Source organism: Fukomys damarensis, unplaced genomic scaffold, assembly GCF_012274545.1.
Source record: "Fukomys damarensis isolate Sample0158 unplaced genomic scaffold, DMR_v1.0_HiC HiC_scaffold_23, whole genome shotgun sequence".
Lineage (NCBI taxonomy): Eukaryota > Metazoa > Chordata > Mammalia > Rodentia > Bathyergidae > Fukomys > Fukomys damarensis.
Genome location: NW_022900935.1, coordinates 8,701,194 through 8,709,684, shown reverse-complemented (window position 1 = coordinate 8,709,684; position 8,491 = coordinate 8,701,194). Strand labels below are relative to the sequence as shown.

At 46.2% G+C, this 8,491-nt stretch overlaps 1 long non-coding RNA gene across 1 annotated transcript; it reads right to left on the bottom strand.

Moving 5' to 3' along the window:
* Nucleotides 1-565: 565 nt before the first annotated feature.
* LOC104863492 lies at nt 566-8,491 on the bottom strand. The gene is made up of 3 exons (XR_780589.1): nt 8,418-8,491; nt 3,516-3,646; nt 566-679 (listed from the first exon to the last, which is right to left on the bottom strand). It is a non-coding gene; the product is annotated as an uncharacterized LOC104863492 (long non-coding RNA).

Below are 8,491 nucleotides of genomic sequence, written 5' to 3'. Positions count from 1 at the left end.
TCTCGAGTTTTCATTTCCTTGTCACCCCAATTCTCAGCTATATTTAGCTTCCACTGTTCTGAGGCTGTTGAAGACTCTGGGTAGGATGAGTGCCACAGTACCTAGCCGTGCCCAGGACAGGAAACTGACAGTTTCCTTCGAAAATCCCTTGTGAGTTATGCAATTATATGGTCCCGACCTGGAAGGAGAGGCTGTGGCTGGGTGGTAGTGAAAGCATTGGACTTCCCAGCTCCTCAGGTGGGGAGGGCTGGGGGTACCGAAGATTCAGAGGCCTTGGCTCTGACCCCAGACTCCCTTATCCAGTCATCATCTTTTAAGACTTCTGAGGCTATTTCCTTAGAGGGAGACAGGGACTAGATGTTGTGATGCCTTTAGCATGGTGCGAGACTCCTTGGCAGCCTCAAAAATGATACTGGTGATTATTCTACAAATTGGTGCTAGCTTTATTCCAGGCTGTGCGCCAGCATGGTACGGTCCCTCATGGAATCACAGTCCGGGTGGGATGAGGTGGGTGACAGACCTGGAAATAACTAATCTTCGAACAAGGAGGAGTGAGTGTTGAGGTCCAGAAAGCAGGCAGACTGGCCAAGCCGGCGAGCCCAGAGGAGGGAGTTCAGCTGGCTGGGGCAGGGTTCACTCAGGCTTCAGGGAGGTGGAGACGTTTGATGTAATGAGCAGCCTAGGAAGAGGAGTTTGTTTTTAGGGGTTGGAGAAGAGCTTGTGAAAGGCAGGGATCTGTATAGTGTAGGAAATATATGGGGAAGGCATGGGTGTCTAGAAGGGAGAGAAAAGTCTAACAGCTTTACAGTTTTGTGAGGTCGGCACAGTCCTCCTGCCGATGAGGGGTGTGGACCTTGACCAAGCTTAGCAGGATTTATGAGTCTTGCTCACCGCGATGAGTTTCTGGCTGCCCTCTGCTGACTCTTTCTAAAAAGACCTTCAGGTGTGTGGGAGAAAGGCAAGAAGACAAGGCAGGGGGAGGCCCAGCCAGAGTTGCTGCAGTATTAAAATGGGATAGTGGTGCATTCTCTAGGAGATGATGGATTCCAGAGACTAGAGAGGATCAAAGGACTGAGGCCTTCTGTCCCCAGTGGTTGGGCTTTGTCCTGTTGCCAAGTTGCTTGTTGACAGCACTCCAGCAGCCTCCAAATTCTCCCCAGGCTTCTGGGGAGGGGCTGTCCTGAGCTCCAGGCTCAGAGATGCCAGTGTTTACTCCAGTTTTGTCCCAGGACCCCAGAACAGAGACAAAAACCAAGGGGCTGTGCTGAAACAGGAAGGTTTTGTCCTGGGCTGAACACTGCCTTCGGTCCCTTCTCCCTGCTCCTCAGTTTCTCCACCAGTAAAATAAGGCTAATGTCCCTGTCCTGCTACTTTATGAGGCAATAAACCTCACCATAAGTGAGGAACAAACTTGGGGATGGTTTATAAGCAGTTGGTAAACTCAAGTGCTCTCCATATGGAGGGAATTACAATGGAAACCCAACACCTGCTATTTTCCAGAATTAAAGCAGGGATGGAAGAAGGAATCCAGCTACCGAACCCCACCATCCCTCCAAGAAGGACTCTGGACAAGCTGGACAGCGGACAGTAGGCAGAAAAGATAAGGCCGGTTAAAGCACCGCTTGGATCCCCAAATCCCTAACACAAGAGGATTCTGACCCCACTATCTGGAGCAGAGCAAGAGACCTGTGGAAAGAGCGATGGACTTGCAGTCTGACAGCCTCATGGCCCAGTTCCAGAAGTGCTTTTACTAGAAGTCCTCTTGCCTGTCCTCAAGCAAGTCCTCTCATCCTCTGAGTCTTTGTTCACATGTAAACACCACAGTTTTGACAAGTGTCTCTCGCCTCTCTCCAGCGCTGCCCCTTGGTCCTGTGCATTTCGCTCTCATGCCTGGGCTGGCTCTTTGGAGTCAGGAGTCAGGCTCCCTAAAGCCTGGGAACTGAGTCATGGCACATACAAGGCCTATTTCCATCTTTTAAAAAATTCCTGTATGGATTTGACTGGATTTCATTACTAATCTCTTGTTGTTGTTGTTTCTGCAAGATAACTGGAACTCCTCTCAAACTCATCTGAAAAAAATGCGAATGTTACTAATACCTGCCCTGTAGAGCTGCTGAGGAGATCAGATAAGTTAATGTGGGTAAAGTGTCTGGGACAGTGGAGTCTGTAGTTAGCACTAATATCTCTGAACCCTGGCTTTGGGGACTTTGTCTTAGGGTTTTTAAGAAGGCTATGTCTTAACCAGCTATTATTTTGGTAGCGATGCTGTTACAGGGTGGGTCTCCCAAGAAGCAGACTCTGAGACAGGGTTCAGTTTGCTCTGCAGAAGGGAGGGGGAAGCAAAAGCTGCAAAGCAGCCCCTCCAAGAGCCCTGGTCTGCTCTGGAGCTAGAAAGGCCCTTCAGAGTCATCTTGAGCTAAGCTATTATACTCCTTTGTATTCCTGCCCCAATCGGTCATCCAGTGTGGGTCCCCCAGGGACTGTGACCATGGGTGGGGCACCAGAGACACGAGTGTGGGAGGAGTAACTGTCCCCAGCTGAGCCCATCCAGGGGTCTGCTGCCTGGAGAAGGCTGTCTGCCCACAGCATCCCCAGCAGAGATGGCAGTGATTTCATGGGAGGGGCCCTGGGCAGTCCATCACTGTGTTCCCACAAACACTGGGGTGGGGACAGGGGTGAGGTGACAGAGAATACTAACAAGTGCCCCCTCCAGTTTATGTTCTGGGTGTCACATCCTTCTCGCCTTAGCCTCAAACTAGCACCTGCCCTATTAGGGAATGGGGGAGGGGTCTTTGAGAATACTTCAGCTATGGGGTTGATGGGTACACAGTAGATCTCACCAGCCGAGCGCTGCCACCGCTGTTGTCCTTCCAGATCAGCTAAGCGCTCAACAGTCGTTTCTTGAATAAATTAATAAACAGTCTGACCATAATCTCTTCCCAGGCAGTTTAAGAGGTTTAGCTGCTTACTGAGCAATCCTCTTGACTTCCTTAATCCACCCTTGCCTAACTTTTTCTGCCGCTCTGCTGTTAGAAGCGCTGGGTCAGGATCAGTGTCAACCGGAACACCAAGTCATACATGCAGAGTGCCTACTGTGCGCAGGTGCAGTGGTAACGGACAGGCAGGGTCCGGTAGGTGCCCTTTCCCTTCCAGCCGCTCCTTCACTCACCACTCCTCCTGCAAACAGGGCTGCTCAGCAGCTTATCCCCATTCCAGAGGTCAGAGACCTGGGACACAGAGAGGGAGTTACTCTGACCCACCCTATGTATCCACGTCCCCTCCCCCAGGACCCGAGAGCAGAGTCAGCGAGGCCGAAAGACTTCCTGGGGCTAAAGTTCACACTGGAGCTGGGAGCTCTGAGTTCTAGTTCCAGCTCAGCTGTGAACTTGTAACCACAGGCTCCGCACTGAGTTCTGCGGGTTGAGGACAACATTCCCTGCCTCCTCCTATCTCACAGGCCCTGGGTGGATGCGAAGACGACCGCGGAAAGAGAGGGAAGTGTGGTGCTTCCTTACCAGGGTGGTGGGCCAGTGCTGGGGGCAGAAGGCTTGATATGTACTTTCTCTTTCAGCCATCACACCTGCAAGAGGGAGGCACTGTTACTGCCATCCTTCTAGGAAGCCAGGGCTCAGAGAGATGAAGTAACCTGTTGAACAACACATAGCCAGGAGAAGGGACCGTTAGACATGTATAAATCACACAAGGCTTTTGGGAAAAGGTTGCTCTTATTTGGTGCATGCGTGCGCGTGTGCGTGTGTGTGTGCGTGAGTGTGTGTGTGTGTGTGTGTGTTTTCTATAAGTATCAAGTCCTTGGCAGAGGTGTGTGGCGTTGCGTGAGTGTGTGTGTGTGTGTGTGTGTTTTCTATAAGTATCAAGTCCTTGGAGCAGAGGTGTGGCCAGGGAGGGAGCAGGGAGGTCAACACGAATCATTATGGTGATCTCCAGAGGGGCTCAGCCCTGTCCTGGGCCTCTTCCAGCGAACGGCTCAGGCTTGGGGACTTTGCTGTCAAATGGCCACATCGAGATGGCAGGACGCTCCCCCGGCCACCTTGGCCTACTTTATTCCCACAGAGGAGATGAGCCCATCATTATTGTTTGTTTTTCTTTTTAATAAACACATTCATTGTTTCCAGGAAAAAGCAATGTATGCTTGAGGCTAAATAATTTCCAAACAATTTAGGAAGCATAAAGTAAAATCAGAGGCTCTCAAGTTTTTCCTTCACATCTACATAGAGTGCACATTATGCTAAATATATAGTGCATATGTATACATCATATACATTTTAAATGAATGAGGTTATGATTTTCTTTAATTGGATTTTCCCTCTTAATAAGTTTTGGAAATCTTCCCATATCAGTATGACTCTGCCTCATTCTTTTGAATGATGATGTTATGTATAATCTATTTACTTATCCCCTATTGATGGAAATTTAGCTTGTTTCCTGAATTTCACTGTTACAAATAATGCTACAAGGAGAACCTTGTGTATTTACCCTTGAATACTTGTGGAAATCTCTTTAGAATGAATTCCAAGCAGAGGAAGTACTAGATCTGAAGATATAAGCAAATAGAATTATGATAGTGACTGCCAAATACTTCCCAACGTGATTAATCACATCCACCTTCATGCCAGCTCTGTTGGAGAATGCCTGTTGGCTCACACTTGCCTACGCTGGACATAAGCAGTAGCTTAAGTGTTTGCCTCTCTAAGTGGATAAATTTTAGAGTTATTTAATTTCAATTTATTTGGTTACTAATAGAACTATTGGATACTTTTATATCCTTTTCTATGAATTACCTGTTTGTACCCTTGCCTGTGTTTCTACTGTGTTGCATTCTTCTTAATAATTTGAAAGAGCTCTTTACATATTATAAAGTGCTAGTCACTTAACTTTATTATGTGCTATCTTTGGTCCTTTAGAAACTATTAATTTTATGTCATCAATTTTTATGTTTCTATTAAGAGCTTCTTTAGGGACAAGGTTGGGGGCCTGGCTTTCCTCAGAGATCATCTTAGACTCTGGTGGGTTTATGGTGCTGTCCTGACTGGTGCTCAGAGAACAGCATGGATATGTTAGCAGCTAGGGCTAAGAGACAAGTCCAGGTCTCTGTGTAATACAGACTTGGATTTAAATTCTGGCTCCAAACTACAAATAGGACATTTGGCAAAGCCATTTCACCACTCTGAGCCTCTGTTTTTGTTTTTCTTTTAAATCTAAATGACATTCAAATACATCTACACCTAGTGGAGGGGATCAAATGGGCTGCTGGCTGACTTGCACGGAACACAGTGGTAAGTTGGCACGTGGTAAGTTCCCCTTAAGTGATAACTCTTTCCAGCTCAGTACAATAGGTGCTGAGTAAGCAGGCTGTTTATGTGTCCAGAGAACAGGCTGGGAAAAGAATATTGCTGTCTATGCCTTCCAGGACTTCAACCCCCTCTCCTGGAAGAGGTTGTGGTTGTGGTAAGTGTGTTGTTCTCCTATATGTGATTCAAAATAAAATAATACTAAGCAGTATAATTAATGGAAAGAAGCCCCCAAATTCTTCATTTTTTCTACCCATGGCTTTTAAAATGGCAGTGCTTTACCTTCTTTTCCTCCTCCTTTTCTTGTTCATGTCAGAGTCTTTCAAATTTGCAGCTCAGACCCTAAACGAGCCACCCGTTTATTAGGTTATCCAGTACTAACTCCGTGCCATCCCTCAATAACCTGACTTAATCACATTATGCCAGGTTTTATAGAGCCGAAGTGACTTACTACCACATAGCTAGTAACTTATTGACTTAAAACATTTAATGTTCTTAGGGTAGTGCATAGTAAAAGAAATGCCAAATGTTAGCTGCTATAAGACAAAGAATCAGGAAATTTGTAAATGGTTTAAACAGTTCAAAATATTTATCTTCAGTTCTACCCAGGCTATCAGACCCAGGTTGCTTCCTTCTTATCGTTGTGCTGTTCATGACCTCCCAGTCTCTTGAGCTGATTACGTGGCTGCTCAAAGTCCAAGTCAGCCTTTTCTTTTTTATCTTTGTCTACAAAGTGGAAGCTGTGACACAGACACCTCCACATTCAGCTCTCAAGAAGAAGAGGGTAAGGAGGTGAGCACGCACAATGTTTTAAAACCCAGCAGTACGTACCACAGGACTGCACTGAATTACATGACCACACTTAGCTGCAAGGGAGGCTGGGAGATAGAGTTTCTAGCTGACAAATATGTTCATCGATAACTCAGGTATCAAGGAGTAAGGGAAAGGAGAGATTTTGGTGGATAACCAGTATCTTCCAGAGTATCAAGTGTTAATAAACAGTGGCTCAGTTGAGATTAGAACTCTAGTGACTGCTTGGTGGGCTGGGGAAGATATCAGAGGCCTGAGGCCTGTATAATGTTGGGATTGATTAGACTCGGTATCACTGAGCCATCACTCTGAATGCCCACCTTGAGCTATTTAATTCCCTTCAAGTCTCAGTTGTCTTGGCCATAAAATGGGGATAATTAGAGAACTCATCCATAAGTTGCTGCTATGAAAGCAGGTACTGCAATTTGTGATACACGCTAGGTGTTCACATGGTGGAAAGGATAGGGTAGAACACATGAAAAAAGAAATTCCAAGGGAGTTAACAGTGCTCGCACAAACCAAGAAGCAAGGATGAATAAAGCTTGGCTGGGAAGGTAATGAGTCGTAGTTAGCTTGTAGGGAAGGCAGTTGGAAGCACAAGGAATATGCTTGCAGTAGGCAACAGCCAAAGAGGAATGAGCCCTGAGAGCAGGCTGAGGAGCTGGAATTTATGGGGAGCCGTGGACGATAGGGTGAGAGCAAAGTCTTCTTCTTTCTCTTTTGTGGAAAGATCACTTTGTTATGGGTAAAGAGAATTTGACAGAGGTACACTGGAGAAATAGGGACCCTGGAAAAGATCGTCACGCTGATTTAAGTAGTAATAAAAAGCCTAGGGTAAGTGAAAACAGAGTGTGATAGTTGAGAGGAATGGTAAAGAGACCGATGTGATAGAGCTTAAGAGAGACTGTGGGGTGAAAGAGCACAGAATACAATGTCTGACGTAAGCACCTAGTCTTTTGCTGATGAAAATACTTTATATTTGGGTTAATCAGGATTAGTGTGTGGTTTTATGTAACAAAATAACAGTACCTTGAATACAAGGAACCGGACAGATGGCCTAAGACTGGTGGAGTTATCCAGAGTGTCGATATCCAGGTCCCTTCAGCTTATTGCTTTGTCATTCATGAGTTTGACCTCATGAGTCAAAAAGGCTGTTTCAGCTACTACATCAACATCCCAGCCAGAAAAATTGAGAAGAGAAAGAGAAAGGCACTTTCCGGAAGTTGCCCTCAATCAAACACAAAAAATGAAATGTTCAAAATATGGTCTTGCGGGGGGATGTATCTACCGAGAATTTGGATATTCTACTACTTAGGAAGATGAAAACGGATCCTGAAATCTCAATAATGTCTTCAGAACTGTAGGGGAGGTCACAGAAAAGAGAAGCCAAAAATTATTCTTGGGTACGGCTTGGGGGTCCAGAAGACTCTTGGTTGGAGCAGCGCCTAGGAGGAAGAACAAATCACAGGGAGTAGGATAAGATGAGAATGAACAGGTTAGGTCAACCAGAGTTGGGATCTAGGAGATGGAGGGCCAGGCAGAGCCCAGGACTCAGAAGTGGTTCTAGAGTGAACATATTTTGGAGTTATTAGCACACTCATGGTTGCCATAGAAATTCTGAGGCAGAGTGAGCAAAACAAGAAGCCAAGGACCAAACCTTGGAGGAACAAAGACATGGCAAAGAAGGCAGAGCCAGAGATTGAAAAGAAAGGAGCAGCTGAGGAGGAAGGGAGAAGAAGAGCAGAAGGTGTCCCTGGGGCCCAGGATCTGCTTCTCAAAGGAAGGCCTAGTTTGGCTGTGACGTAAGGTAAAATGAGGGCTGAATGGAGGTCCTTCAATGTGGTGACCAGGAAAGCAATAAACAAGTTTGCCAGAGTAGTTCCACAGCAGAGGTGGAAGTCAGCCTGCTGTGGGTCCACAGAAAGAAAGGACAAAGAGGAAACAGGGTTGGCAAAGGAGCTGTCTGTCTTAAGAAATCTTTTGGGACCTCAGGATTTTCATGAGTCAAATGACCTGGGTCTAGGGCTCCTTCACTGTCTTGTTTTGATTTGCCCGCTTTTGAAGGTGCTCTCCAGCACATGCGCTACCCTCAGTACCTTCAGTAAGTTTTTGTTGTTTTTTAAACTGAACCTAAAAGCATTTGAAAAGCTCTACCTTTGGGTTTGGCCTGATGGCACTCGCTTGCTACGGGGCACAACATCCCCCTTTGCTTTGGAGTTTCCTCCTATCTTAGATGGGAGCTTTGAGTAGAGGAAACTGAATGGTAATTTCAGTTTCAATCCCGGCTCTATAACTTACTGGCTGTGTGACTTTGAGCAAGTCTTCTCCCAGGAGAACCTGCTCCCTTATTAGCAAACAGGATGATATTCTTG